Here is a 14575-nt window from a genome sequence, read left to right on the forward strand (position 1 = left end):
GAGAGAGAGAGAGGGGTACAAATATTAAGGATGAGGGTCAAAAGGTAATAGCCTTCGCTTCAGAATTAAAGGCACAGGCCACTGTTTCCTTCTGCTTGAATTATTGGTACAGGCTGCCTTAAAGACACATGCCCATAAATCATCGGTGGGCAAAAATATAACAGCAAAAATAAAAGATTGGGGAAATAAGGAAATAAACAGGGATAAACAGGAAGGCCCCTTACAATACTTCAAAAAGATCACAAAGAACAACAATTCATCTTTCACATCATCACTTGGTCAAATTATGAGAGGCTAGCCAACATCCCATATCCCATTCAGGGAGGACAAATGGGTAAAAATGTACAACGCCAGCAATTATGCATCATGTTTAATATGTTGCAAAGCTCCAAAGGTTCTTTTTTTAAAAAAACAGAAATGTATGCAGAGAATCATTCTCACATCCTCTTTGTTGACTGTTTTCAGCCTTTCACACGTACGCAGGTGCAGGCCAGCACAGCGCACCACCACCTGATGGGTGAACTGCGCCACTTTACACTTACAATCAGTTCAGCATCATCAAATTAAAGCTTTAAACATGATTTGTAATTTTAAAGCATTAAGTACTATAAATGAAAATGTACTCAGTCCAGCTATGCTCCTGTAAAACTGAATAGTGTATGCAGTGGACAGCTGAATCTCCAGTATAAATGAATTTAGCTTTGGTAATCACAGCACCATGTTTTCCATAATTAGCTCTTGTGCTAGAAAACCATCAAAAGTGACTTACTGTTCAGTGTGTTTAATAATCGAAGTGCAAACCGCAGTCACATATGGTGTCAATTCAAGTAATGAGATTAAAATGGGAAACCGATGGAGATATTCCTTCATCTCATCAGTTGTGTACTCCGGACTTCCGGGTGCGGCGATGACCAGCTGAGTCGCACGTTTCGGCAGCTCCCGGTGAAACGGACTTTTGGGCTCTTGATAGGAGCCCCAACGGCAATTTTGACGGGTAAAAACACTGTGCAGTAAACCAGAAGGGAATCGCCCCTGGATACGGATGAAAAAAGGAGGAGAAAGTGGCCGGATTGCAGTGGATCCTTTAGAACAGCGGCAAGGAAGGCAAGCAAAAACCAAGATGGCGTCGGAAGGTGGCAGTTTAACATGGGGCCCTGAACAACAAGAGTTCTTGAAATGCTGTGTGGAAGAGCTCAAAAAGGAAAAGAAAGAGCTATTGGCCCCGATACTACAGGCGATCGAAGGGCTAAAGGAGGAACTAAAGACCCAGGAGCGGGAGCTTCGGGTCGTGAAGGCAAAGGCAGCCGAGAATGAGGACGACATACAGGGCCTGGTGGTGAAGACGGAGATGCATGAGGCACATCAGAAACGATGTGTGGAAGGGTTGGAGGCACTGGAGAACAACGCAAGGAGGAACAACCTGAGGATTCTTGGTCTTCCTGAAGGTGCGGAGGGAGCGGACGTCGGGGCATATGTGAGCACGATGCTGCACTTGTTAATGGGAGCGGAGGCCCCGGCGGGTCCGTTGGAGGTGGAGGGAGCATACCGAGTGATGGCGCGAGGACCGAGAGCAGGAGAAATTCCCAGAGCCATAGTGGTGAGATTCCTCCGTTTTAAGGATAGAGAAATAGTCCTTAGATGGGCAAAGAAAACCCGGAGCAGTAAATGGGAGAACGCGGTGATCCGCGTTTATCAAGACTGGAGTGCGGAGGTGGCGAGAAGGAGGGCGAGCTTTAATCGGGCCAAGGCGGTGCTTCATAAAAAGAAGATAAAATTTGGAATGCTGCAACCGGCAAGAATGTGGGTCACATATCAAGGGAGGCACCACTACTTTGAGACGGCGGATGAAGCGTGGACTTTTATTGTGGAAGAAAAACTGGAATGAGCGGGTTATTAAAAAGAACGTTTGAACAAAGTGGTGGGTGCGAATGTGGGGGGCGAAGAGGGGGGTTAAAAAGGGGGGAAAGAGGAGTTTTATGCACTAATCCTGCGACGTGGTAACTTTTCTCTCTTCCACAGGTGGTGATGGGGGGAGGAGGGGAGGTGGAGGAGATGGGGCGTTGGCCATTGGGGGAGGGGCCAAGGGAGAAGCGCGGGCTTGGTTCCCGCGCTATGATAATCATGGCGGGAATAGAGAAGCAGGAAGGAGGGGGGCGTCGCACGGTGCGAGCCGAGGTCACGGGGGGAAGCAGAGGTCGGCCAGAGTTTGCTGACTTCTGGGAGCAACATGGGGGGAGTAATTACGCTAGCGGGGGATCTAGCGGGGGGGGGGGGGGAGAATTACTGGGTTGCTGCTGCTGGGGAGAGGGGGGAGCTGGTATGGGAGGGGATGGGCGGGGGGGGCACCGCCTGGGGGAGATACAGCTGCGTGGGAACCGGGTGAGGAGCTGGAAAAAGGGGATGGCTAATCGACAAGGGGGGGGGGGGTAGGAAGCCCCCCAACCCGGCTGATCACGTGGAACGTGAGAGGGCTGAACGGGCCGATAAAGAGGGCACGGGTACTCGCACACCTTAAGAAACTTAAGGCAGATGTGGTTATGTTACAGGAAACGCACCTGAAACTGATAGACCAGGTTAGGCTACGCAAAGGATGGGTGGGGCAGGTGTTCCATTCGGGGCTAGATGCGAAAAACAGGGGGGTGGCTATATTAGTGGGGAAGCGGGTAATGTTCGAGGCAAAGACTTTAGTGGCGGATAACGGGGGCAGATACGCGATGGTGAGTGGCAAACTACAGGGGGAGACGGTGGTTTTGGTAAACGTATATGCCCCGAACTGGGATGATGCCAATTTTATGAGGCGGATGCTAGGACGCATTCCGGACCTAGAAATGGGAAAGCTGATAATGGGGGGAGATTTTAACGCGGTGTTGGAACCAGGGCTGGATAGGTCGAAGTCCAGGACTGGAAGGAGGCCGGCAGCAGCCAAGGTACTTAAAGATTTTATGGAGCAGATGGGAGGTGTAGACCAGTGGAGATTTAGCAGACCTAGGAGTAAGGAGTTCTCGTTTTTCTCCTATGTCCATAAAGTCTACTCGCGAATAGACTTTTTTGTGCTGGGAAGGGCGTTGATCCCGAAGGTGAGGGGAACGGAGTATACGGCTATAGCCATTTCGGATCACGCTCCACACTGGGTAGACTTGGAGATAGGGGAGGAAACAGGAGGGCGCCCACCCTGGGGAATGGACATGGGACTAATGGCAGATGAGGGTGTGTCTCTAAGGGTGAGGGGGTGCATTGAAAAGTACTTGGAACTCAATGATAATGGGGTGGTCCAGGTGGGAGTGGTCTGGGAGGCGCTGAAGGCGGTAGTTAGAGGGGAGCTGATATCAATAAGGGCACATAAAGGGAAGCAGGAGAGTAAGGAACGGGAGCGGTTGCTGCAAGAACTTTTGAGGGTGGACAGACAATATGCGGAAGCACCGGAGGAGGGACTGTACAGGGAAAGGCAAAGGCTACATGTAGAATTTGACTTGCTGACTACGGGCAGTGCAGAGGCACAATGGAGGAAGGCACAGGGTGTACAGTACGAATATGGGGAGAAGGCGAGCAGGTTGCTGGCACACCAATTGAGGAAAAGGGGAGCAGCGAGGGAAATAGGGGGAGTGAGGGATGAGGAAGGAGAGATGGAGCGGGGAGCGGAGAGAGTGAATGGAATGTTCAAGACATTTTATAAAAAATTATATGAAGCTCAACCCCCGGATGGGAGGGAGAGAGGATCGGCTGGAATTTCCCAAGGTGGAAGAGCAGGAAAGGGTGGGACTGGGAGCACAGATCGAGGTAGAAGAAGTGGTGAAAGGAATTAGGAGCATGCAGGCGGGAAAGGCCCCGGGACCGGATGGATTCCCAGTCGAATTCTATAGAAAATATGTGGACTTGCTCGCCCCGGTATTGACGAGGACCTTTAATGAGGCAAAGGAAAGGGGACAACTGCCCCCGACTATGTCTGAAGCAACGTTATCGCTTCTCTTAAAGAAGGAAAAGGACCCGCTACAATGCGGGTCCTATAGACCTATTTCCCTCCTAAATGTAGATGCCAAGATCCTGGCCAAGGTAATGGCAATGAGAATAGAGGAATGTGTCCCAGGGGTGGTCCACGAGGACCAAACTGGGTTTGTGAAGGGGAGACAGCTGAACACGAATATACGGAGGCTGTTAGGGGTAATGATGATGCCCCCACCAGAGGGGGAAACGGAGATAGTAGTGGCGATGGATGCCGAGAAAGCATTTGATAGAGTGGAGTGGGATTATTTGTGGGAGGTGTTGAGGAGATTTGGTTTTGGAGAGGGGTATGTTAGATGGGTGCAGCTGTTGTATAGGGCCCCGATGGCGAGCGTGGTCACGAATGGACGGGGATCTGCATATTTTCGGCTCCATAGAGGGACAAGGCAGGGATGCCCTCTGTCCCCATTATTGTTTGCACTGGCGATTGAGCCCCTGGCGATAGCGTTGAGGGGTTCCAAGAAGTGGAGGGGAGTACTTAGAGGAGGAGAAGAACACCGGGTATCTTTGTATGCGGACGATTTGTTACTATATGTGGCAGACCCGGCGGAGGGGACGCCAGAAATAATGCGGATACTTGGGGAGTTTGGGGATTTTTCAGGGTATAAATTGAACATGGGGAAAAGTGAGTTGTTTGTGGTGCATCCAGGGGAGCAGAGTAGAGAAATAGAGGACCTACCGTTGAGGAAGGTAACAAGGGACTTTCGTTACCTGGGGATCCAGATAGCCAAGAATTGGGGCACATTGCATAGGTTAAATTTAACGCGGTTGGTGGAACAAATGGAGGAGGATTTCAAGAGATGGGATATGGTATCCCTGTCACTGGCATGGAGGGTGCAGGCGGTTAAGATGGTGGTCCTCCCGAGATTCCTCTTTGTGTTTCAGTGCCTCCCGGTGGTGATCACGAAGGCTTTTTTTTAAAAGGATCGAAAAGAGCATCATGGGTTTTGTGTGGGCCGGGAAGACCCCGAGAGTGAGGAAGGGATTCTTACAGCGTAGCAGGGATAGGGGGGGGCTGGCACTACCGAGCCTAAGTGAGTATTATTGGGCCGCTAATATTTCAATGGTAAGTGGATGGGAGAGGAGGAGGGAGCGGCGTGGAAGAGATTAGAGAGGGCGTCCTGTAGGGGGACTAGCCTACAGGCTATGGTGACAGCCCCATTGCCGTTCTCACCGAGGAACTACACCACAAGCCCAGTGGTGGTGGCTACACTGAAGATTTGGGGACAGTGGAGACGGCATAGGGGAAAGACTGGAGCCTTGAGGGGGTCCCCGATAAGAAACAACCATAGGTTTGCCCCAGGGGGAATGGATGGGGGATATGGAATGTGGCAAAGAGCAGGAATAACGCAACTGAAAGATCTGTTTGTGGATGGGAAGTTCGCGAGTCTGGGAGCGCTGACCGAGAAATATGGGTTGCCCCAAGGGAATGCATTCAGGTATATGCAACTGAGGGCTTTTGCGAGGCAACAGGTGAGGGAATTCCCGCAGCTCCCGACACAAGAGGTGCAGGACAGAGTGATCTCAAAGACATGGGTGGGGGATGGTAAGGTGTCAGATATATATAGGGAAATGAGGGACGAAGGGGAGGCTATGGTAGATGAACTAAAAAGGGAAATGGGAAGAAGAGCTGGGGGAGGAGTTCGAGGAGGGGCTGTGGGAAGATGCCCTAAGCAGGGTAAACTCGTCGTCCTCGTGTGCCAGGCTAAGCCTGATTCAGTTTAAGGTATTACACAGGGCGCATATGACTGGAGCACGGCTCAGTAAATTTTTTGGGGTGGAGGATAGGTGTGAGAGGTGCTCGAGAAGCCCAGCGAATCATACCCATATGTTTTGGTCATGCCCGGCACTACAGGGGTTTTGGATGGGGGTGACAAAGGTGCTTTCAAAAGTAGTGGGGGCCGGGTCGAACCAAGCTGGGGGTTGGCTATAGTTGGGGTTGCACAAGAGCCGGGAGTGCAGGAGGCGAGAGAGGCCGATGTTTTGGCCTTTGCGTCCCTAGTAGCCCGGCGCAGGATATTGCTAATGTGGAAAGAAGCCAAGCCCCCGGGGGTGGAGACCTGGATAAATGACATGGCAGGGTTTATAAAGCTAGAGCGGATTAAGTTCGTTCTAAGGGGGTCGGCTCAAGGGTTCACCAGGCGGTGGCAACCGTTTGTCGAATACCTCGCAGAAAGATAGATGGAATGGAAGAAAGAAGGCAGCAGCAGCAGCCCGGGCGGGGGGGGGGGGGGGGGGGGGGGGGAGAACCAGAAGGACTCTCAGGGCTGTTAATATATACTGTATAATATGTATAGGTCGTTGCTACAGATAATTATATATTGGACTGTTAAATTATATTTTTGGAGAGTGTTACTTGTGATAAGGCAGTTGCCAATTAGGGTTAGTTTTCATTTTTGTTATTTATTATTTATTCATTTTTTGTTTATAAAATAGGTCATTGTTATTTGTGTTGTTATAATATTGTGTAAAGGATGCACAATGTACTGTGTTGGTTGACCAAAAAATGTCAATAAAATATTTTTTTTTAAAAAAAAGTTGTGTACTCCGGTTAATCAGCAAAACTGGTTGATTGTGCTCAACAGGCAAGTTCAATAACTGGTGCTGAAAACTGCTCTATGATTACCTTGAATACCACACCTAGAAGTTGTGTACTTTGAACGGACTAGAGATATATTTGTACCCTCAGTCTAACTCTCAGATTATTTCAGAACACCAGTACACTAAATACCAAAGTACACCAAGAGCCTCGAGTGACTGTGTGGAGTTTGCACTTTCTCCCCGTGTCTGCGTGGGTTTCCTCCGGGTGCTCCGGTTTCCTCCCACAAGTCCCGAAAGACGTGCTTGTTAGGTGAATTCTCCCTCCGTGTACCCGAACATGAATGTGGCAACGAGTGGCTTTTCACAGTAACTTAATTGCAGTTGATGTAAGCCTAATTGCAGTTGATGTAAGCCTACTTGTGATACTAATAAAGATTAATTATTATTATTATTAAGAGGGTCGGTGCAGACTTGATGGGCCAAATGGCCTCCTGCACTGCAGGGACTCTATTCTATACTGACCCAGGTGTTACTGAGTTTACTGACTCAGGAACTTGATGATAAAAGAAATTTGAAAAATCTTCAGGTCACATGCCATAAAATTCAGTCCAAAGCCTCCGTTCTGTTGCTTCCCTTTCCCAGGACATTATTTATGGGTGCAGTAGCAGAATCTTTATCTTACTGATCAAAGTAAACCAGAGGCCTTGATTAATGAGCTGGAGATAAAGTCCAAAACCCACCACAGTAGTGAGGGAATTTAAATTCAGATAATTAAATAAATCTACTAGTATAAGTAAAGGTGACCAAGAAATTCCCAAATTGTCATAAAAACCCAACTGATCTACTAATATCCTTCAGGGAAGGAAATCGACCACCTTGCTGGTCTGACATACATATGACTCCAGACCACAGAAATGTGCTTCCCTTAACTTCCCTCTGGAATGGCCTACAGATGCATCAAAACCACGATGAGAAACTACAATTCACATGGGCTGCAGCAGTTTAAGGCGGCAGCTCATCACCACCTTCTCAAGCCCAACTGGGGCAAGAAATGCTGGCCTTCCAGGCAACACTCAAATCCAAGGAATTAATAAAAAAAAGAATCGCATCAAATTCAAGCCAATAGTCATTCGCCACACAAAGAAATTGCAAGTTAATGCAAGAAAAATGGACTTTGGTCAAATTAAAATCACTGCATTTTCTTGACACATGAAGTGTCCAACCTTTTGAAGAGATGAGCATTCTAATATTAAATTACTTGAGTCAGGCCAAATCACAAGGGATGTAGGATCATTCGTCATTTTCTGTTTAAGAGAACCCATCGATTTCCACCTCCATCTGTACTATCTGTTCCTTGCTCATTTCTTTCTTCTTCACAGTTGTATTTTTACTTTTTTCAGCAGACTTGTCATTGCTTCTTCCTCCATCTTCCAGCCAGGATTTGCCTCAGGAATCATAGTATTGCAGACTGGCACTTTTAAGCTTGTATGCATATCTGTATGCATAATGTTCCAGGCAGCACGGTAGCACAGTGGTTAGTACTGTTGCTTCACAGTACCAGTGACCCGGGTTCGATTCCCGGCTTGAGTCACTGTCTGTGCAGAGTCTGCATGTTCTCCAAGTGTCTGCTCCAGTTTCCTTCCACAGTCCAAAGATGTGCAGGTTAGGTGGATTTGCCGTGATAAATTTCCCCTTTGTCTCCAAAAAGGTTGGTGGGGTTACTGGGTTACGGGGATAGGTCTGGGCTCAAGTAGGATGCTCTTTCCAAGGGCCGGTGCAGACTCGATGGACTGAATGGCCTCCTTCTGCACTGTAAATTGTATGATATTCTATTCTATGATCAATTTTTCCTCACAGCCCCGCACTGTCCCACACTCATCCATCACCCCACCCACCATCCCGAATACCTCCTGAACCAGTTGCAAGCATGCCTGACCTTTCTTGTTGGTTAATCTCTTGTTAACTCCTCTTTTTTTTCTGTCTGCTTTTGCATACCCCACATACCTAGCTGCTCTTCTTGCAACTGGCCAGAGAGATTTTTGCCTCAAATGCCATGCATTGACAGCTTGCTTTTTTCCAGAAATCCTCATCCACTTGGTCTAGGCAACAGCAGCCAAGGTGAGCACGGACCCATTTCAGGAACTTGCAATTTACCACCTCACTCCAATCCGCAAAAGCACTGCATTGTGCACATATTTGCATGCACAATGTTTCAGGTCAGCTTTGCTTGTCATTGAAGTACCAAATTGCTAGGTGCTGACTGAATTTTGCACTTCAGCACCGAGTAACTGAAAAGCAAGCACCAAATCCATATGCTTTCCCACAAGCACAAACCTTCCTCCACCGAAGGAGGTCCCACCTCAACTCTAATGCATATTGACATAACTGGACAGCAAGCTATCTCAAGCCCTTCACGCATTACTCAATTAGGCTATCATGTAGATTCTCGGACCTGAAAAGTGACTTCACTTCAAAAGAACCTCATCAAGCAGTACCATCACTGAGCCTCCAGTCTCTGCTTTCAACCACTTTTATTGTACAGCAAATAAAGAGAACTGCTAAAGCCAAAAAAAAAGAACAAACCCATTTTTATATAATGTTTTTCAAGACCTCAGAATGCTCCGAGCACCTAACAACCAATGAATTACTTATGAAGCATAATCACTATTGTAATATGGGAGAGTCCAAAACTAGAGGGCATAAACATTGAGACAGGATTAGCCCCAAGCCTGTTTCACCATTCAATGAGGTCATAATGATCTAACTCCATAAAAGTGCTTTTGCCCCATCTCTTTGGACAGCAGAAATAGAAGATAGTCACTAATAACAGGAGAAACGTATTTCCCCAGAGTGATGAGAATGTGGAACTTAGTGCCATAGAAAAATTGAGGTGACCCACAAAGGTGGATTTTATGGGGAAGTTAGATAAGTACATGATGCATAAAGGAATCGAAGGGGTTGGGAACAGGCCCGTGTGCAGCATGAATCTTGGCAGCAACCAGTTGCACCAAAAACCCAGTGACGTACTGTAAATTTTTTGTAATTCTTCGTCAAACCGTCCACAGAATTTCCACTTTTTGAGAGACAAGCAGGCTACGAGAAAGCGCCACAGATTGTTTCATACGCGAGTGAATCAGGCGGCAGTAACACTGTTTTAATGGCATAACACAAAATTAGTTGTTCCTGAGAGAATTGGTATCTGCAGGTTCCAGGATGAGAAGCAGCTTCTAATGGTGAGGAAATGTGGGTCAGCCCAAGGCTTGGAGAACCACATGATTCACAGAAATGATGCAAGTGTTGAACTTGTGGTTCTGATCAGCTACAATAATCCCTTTCAATTCAGAGAATTGATACCCTCTGGGGAGCTCTGTAATAATAATCAGGTTTTGTCCGTCCGTAATTTTCTGATTGGCTTGTGGGCGGAACTGGGTACAAGTAGAGGCACAGGGAAGGACAGAAACACTGTATTCATTCAGGAATCATAAGACAGCTAAATTCAGACATTGTGATACAACCTCACTACATATACTTTTATTTGAATAATTATTAAATTATTTGAATAATTTTCGTGCCTGTTTTTCTGGCTGGCCGAATACTTGGCAGCTGATATGCCGGGTAGACCCTCAAGTTTGCTTCCCAGCCTCTACCAAATGCCCTGCAGCCAGCAAAGACAACAGCCCACCTCATGCGACTCACCCATCTAACTTTCCCCTCCCAATGCATGCGAGAGATGGTTGGTGGCAGTGGCAGGGTGAACAGTGGATGTTGTTGAGTTCCCCAGTTCTTTTTCTCCACCAAAGCTACCATAACTGGAGATGGGGCGAGAGGGAAACAGCTCAGGAGGGATGGTATAGAAAGAAAAGTGATAGAATGGGGCTGACAAGAGATCAAAGTAATGGGATCAATACGGCACAGGAAGGGTAGAATGGTATGGCTTGACGATTTAAAGTAGAGCTGTCGCAATAAAGCAGTCAACTTCACCAGAAATGTTTGCAATTCTACTTGTTCAATATAAATCTATGCCGTTTTTAATGTCTTACATAAATTGGAGCAAGTGGCATCATCTTTCAGTACTCTCTCGCATCAGATTAGAACTTTATCTGAAAACCTTTAACAAATAGTGCAGAAAATGCTTTCATTTTGATGGTCAAAATTGAAGAGTTCTCCAACAAAAGGCCTCAAAGTAGACGACTAATAAGAGGATCCAGGGTTATGGAGAGGCGGCAGGAGAATGTGGATGAGAAACATATCAGCCATGATTGAATGGTGGAGCAGACTGGAAAGGGCTGTATGGTCTAATTCTGCTCCTTTATCTTATGGTCTTATGGCTAATAATTTCAGTCGGATAGTTTCCCTCCTCCTCTTTTCGGTGATTTCACCTCTACATCAGCCTTTGTACTCCCTCACCTAGGTTTACTTCCCTCCTCCCTCTCTTTCTCTCTCTCTTCAAAAAACCTCTCCTAACCCCATACATGGTCACCCTCTCATTCCGGTCATATCACGGCCTCGCTATCCCTATCACTGACAAGACAATCTATGATCATTTCCTTGTATCATTCTCCATCCACATTCCCTTCCCAGCATCCAAGCACCCTTCTTTTTGTGTGCAATCCTGGAAATAAATCTTCTCCCAACTCATTTATCTCAGCATTGCCACATTCCCAACTATCTGGCCGCTGGCTTTGAATTCATCATCGGCAGCTACATTTGCTAAATCACATCCTCGCCTTTGATGGCTCTGTCCCCATTAGAACGATTATTCTTTGCCATTTAAATTATTCCCCTCATGTACCCCTAATCCCCATTCCCTCAAGTCCAATGGGTGCAGACTGAGAGTCTGTGGTGAACAACTGGTTTTAGCCATTCATTGTCTGACCTGTGAGGCACTAAAGAATTATTGGGCAATGCTCTTCTTCAATAAAATTGCCCATTATTCAAAGATCATCCAAGAACGTTAAAATAATATCTGGCTAAGGCAGCGTGGTGACACAGTGGTTAGAACTGCCCCCGATGGCGCTAAAGACCCGGGTTCAAATCCCGGCCTTGGATCACTGTCCATGTGGAGTTTGCACATTCTGCCGTGTCTGTGTGGATTTCAAGCCCACAACCCAAAGATGTGCAGGATAGATGGATTGGCCACGCTAAATTGCCCCTTAATTGGGAAAAAAAAAAAATCAAAATTTTTTTTCAAAAAAATATCTGGCTTCTCTTGAACACCACAATTGTCCTCTTAAATAACCCTCCCTTGTCTCCTCCATCCTATTTCCAAGAAAAAGTGCAAAGTGTAAATATATATATTTTTCTTACACAAAAATGAAGACCATCTCATTTACATGTCTCTCTCCCTTCTACTAGACCAACAGGTCTAACATTCCCTAATCTTTCCCTCTTGCCTCCATTCTGAATTCTCATCTTTGTGTTTCTGTCCTTGTCCTCTCATGCCTTTCCTGAGCTCACCTTGGCAAAGAGGCCCACCCTTACTTTTTTGACCCTTGACTGCAAACCACTCAAATTCCCTTCCTGTTAGTTATCCTCATTTCCTTGAAGTCTGCCATCATCCCTATCCTCATAAAACCAATGTTTGCCCCACCGTTCTTGACAATTAACACCTGATCTCCAAGCTCCCGTTCCTCTTCAAAGTCATAGAATAATAATCTTTATTATTGTCACAAGCAGGTTGAAATTAACACTGCAATGAAGTTACTGTGTAAATGTCATTGTCTTCCAAATGCACGGTCAGCTTTCTCAGAACCACGTGTCATGTGAGTGTCCCTTTAAGAAAGGTTTTTGTCTTATCACATGACTTCAGTGATGTCATTGTGTGGGTGGAGCTGAGCTGTGGAGGAGAGTTTTTTGGTTTCACTTTCACACTTGGCTGCTGTGGACTCAGACAGAGAACAGAAGTTTTTTTTTGGCCTGCCTCTCTACCTTCATTTTAAAAGCTGTTCCAGACTGCTTAGTAACTTAAAAGAGATAATTGCTTTCTGGCAGGAATTCAAATCTGCTGTTTGAAAAGGGGAATAAAGTATCAGTAACAACAGTCTTATACAAGTGAGAATGCGGTGTGCTGAGCCACGCCTTTGAAAAGGGATTTCTGGTTTTACATGGATTTTGTTATTGAATTGGAACAGTTAAAGGGGAATTCATTAAGGGTTATACATAGATTGCTGTAGCTGTGTGGGGTCTTTATGTTTGTAATTGATAAAAGTTCTTGATGTGTGTGCTTATACAAATGTTAACTAAATTCTTAGAATTAAGCTAGTTTTTTTGATTAAAAGTACCTAAGAAGTCCGTTGAATAACCCCTGAAGGGAAGGCTCTTGTGCTCATCCTAGCCAAATTCAACAAAACGTTATAGGTCAGATGAACTCCACAATATACTTTGGAGTTTTTCTAAACCCTGGCTCATAACATTCATTTGAACTCCTCGATCTGGTTTCTGCCCCGACCACAGTGCCAAAACAGCTCATACCAAAATCACAGATAATATCTTAGTTAACTGAGATAAAGGTAAACAACCCTTCATTGCCTTCCTCATCCTGTGCATAGACTGAAACAGCAAACCCACCAGAATCTGCCTCCGCACCAGTTTCCAACCCTGGCCGGTCCGACACCCCGAATATGGCCTCCCGGGGACCCGGGTCCAGTTTCACACGCACCACCTTGGAAATTACCCTAAAAACCTCCTTCGAGTACTCCCCTAGCTTTGGACAGGACCAAAACATATGAACGTAATTCGCACCTCCACCACAATGCTCACACACATGCTCTACTCCTTCAAAAAATCGGCTCATCCTCGTCCTCGTGAGGTACGCTCTATATACCACCTTTAGCTGTATCAGCCCCAACCTCACACATGAGGTGGAGGCGTTCACTCTCCGGAGCACCTCACACCAGACCCCCTCCTCTATAACCTCTCCCAGCTCTTCCTCCACTTTGCTTTGATCCCTTCCAGTGGTGCCTTATCCTCTTCCAGAATAGCTCCGTACACCGCTGACACTGCCCCCTTCTCCAGTCCCCTTGGCGTCAACACCTCCTCCAACAATGTGGATGACGGTTCCTCTGGGAAGCTCTGTATCTCCTTCCTGACAAAATCCCGAACCTGCATGTATCTAAACACTTCTTCCTCCTCCAGCCCATACTTCACTTCCAGCTCCCTCAATCCTGCAAACCGTCCCCGAAGAAACAAATCTTTTAGCGTCTTAATCCCCTTCTCTTTCCATTTCCGAAAACTTCCATCCCACCTCCCTGGCTCAAATCTGTGGTTCCCCCGAATCGGCATTTCCCTTGACCCTGCTCCCAACCCGAAGTGTTGACTAAACTGCCTCCAGATTTTCAATGAAGCTATTATTACCGGACTCCCTGAGTACTTCCCTGGGGCTATCGGGAGCGGCGCTGTTGCTAGTGCTTTCAGCCCCAACCCCCTGCACAAACTCTCCTCCATTCTGACCCACTGGGAATCAACCCCTCTGACCCAGCTCCGCACCTTCTCCACATTCGCCGCCGAGTAGTAGTACATAAGGTTCGGGAGACCCAAACCCCCTGCCTGCCTTCCCCTCTGTAGCAGCACCTTTCTCACTCTGGCCACCTTCCCTCCCCATATGAACGAGCTAATCCTTCCCTCAATCTCCCTGAAAAAAGACTTTGGCAGGAAAATCGGTAGGCATTGAAAAATAAACAGAAATCGCGGCAACACATTCATTTTAACCGCCTGTACCTGACCCGCCAGTGACAGAGGAAGGCCATCCCACCTTGCCAGATCGGTTTTCACTCTCCCCACCAAACTAGTGATGTTGTACCTGCGAAGCCTCCCGCACTCCCGGGCAACCTGCACCCCCAGATTCTCTCGGCAGTTATTAAAAGCAATTCTGGATTCTGTGATTCGATTTGATTATTTGTAGTCCCTGGCCATAATCCATTCATAAACGTTAATGATGCCATTCGTAACTGGTGTAACCATGCACACATACGGCACTCACGAATGTCACTGCTGCTGCTGCCTGTCTTTTTCCCCACTGTCACTGTCTGGGTCTCAA

At 46.9% G+C, this 14575-nt stretch overlaps 1 protein-coding gene across 7 annotated transcripts in view; it reads right to left on the reverse strand.

Annotated features, from left to right (window-relative positions):
- Positions 1-14575, reverse strand: part of LOC140395721 (C-Jun-amino-terminal kinase-interacting protein 4-like) — a 272454-nt gene that overhangs the window by 158576 nt on the left and 99303 nt on the right. The window lies entirely within an intron of this gene.

The sequence above is a fragment of the Scyliorhinus torazame genome, chromosome 18, assembly GCF_047496885.1.
Source record: "Scyliorhinus torazame isolate Kashiwa2021f chromosome 18, sScyTor2.1, whole genome shotgun sequence".
Taxonomy (NCBI): Eukaryota; Metazoa; Chordata; class Chondrichthyes; order Carcharhiniformes; family Scyliorhinidae; genus Scyliorhinus; species Scyliorhinus torazame.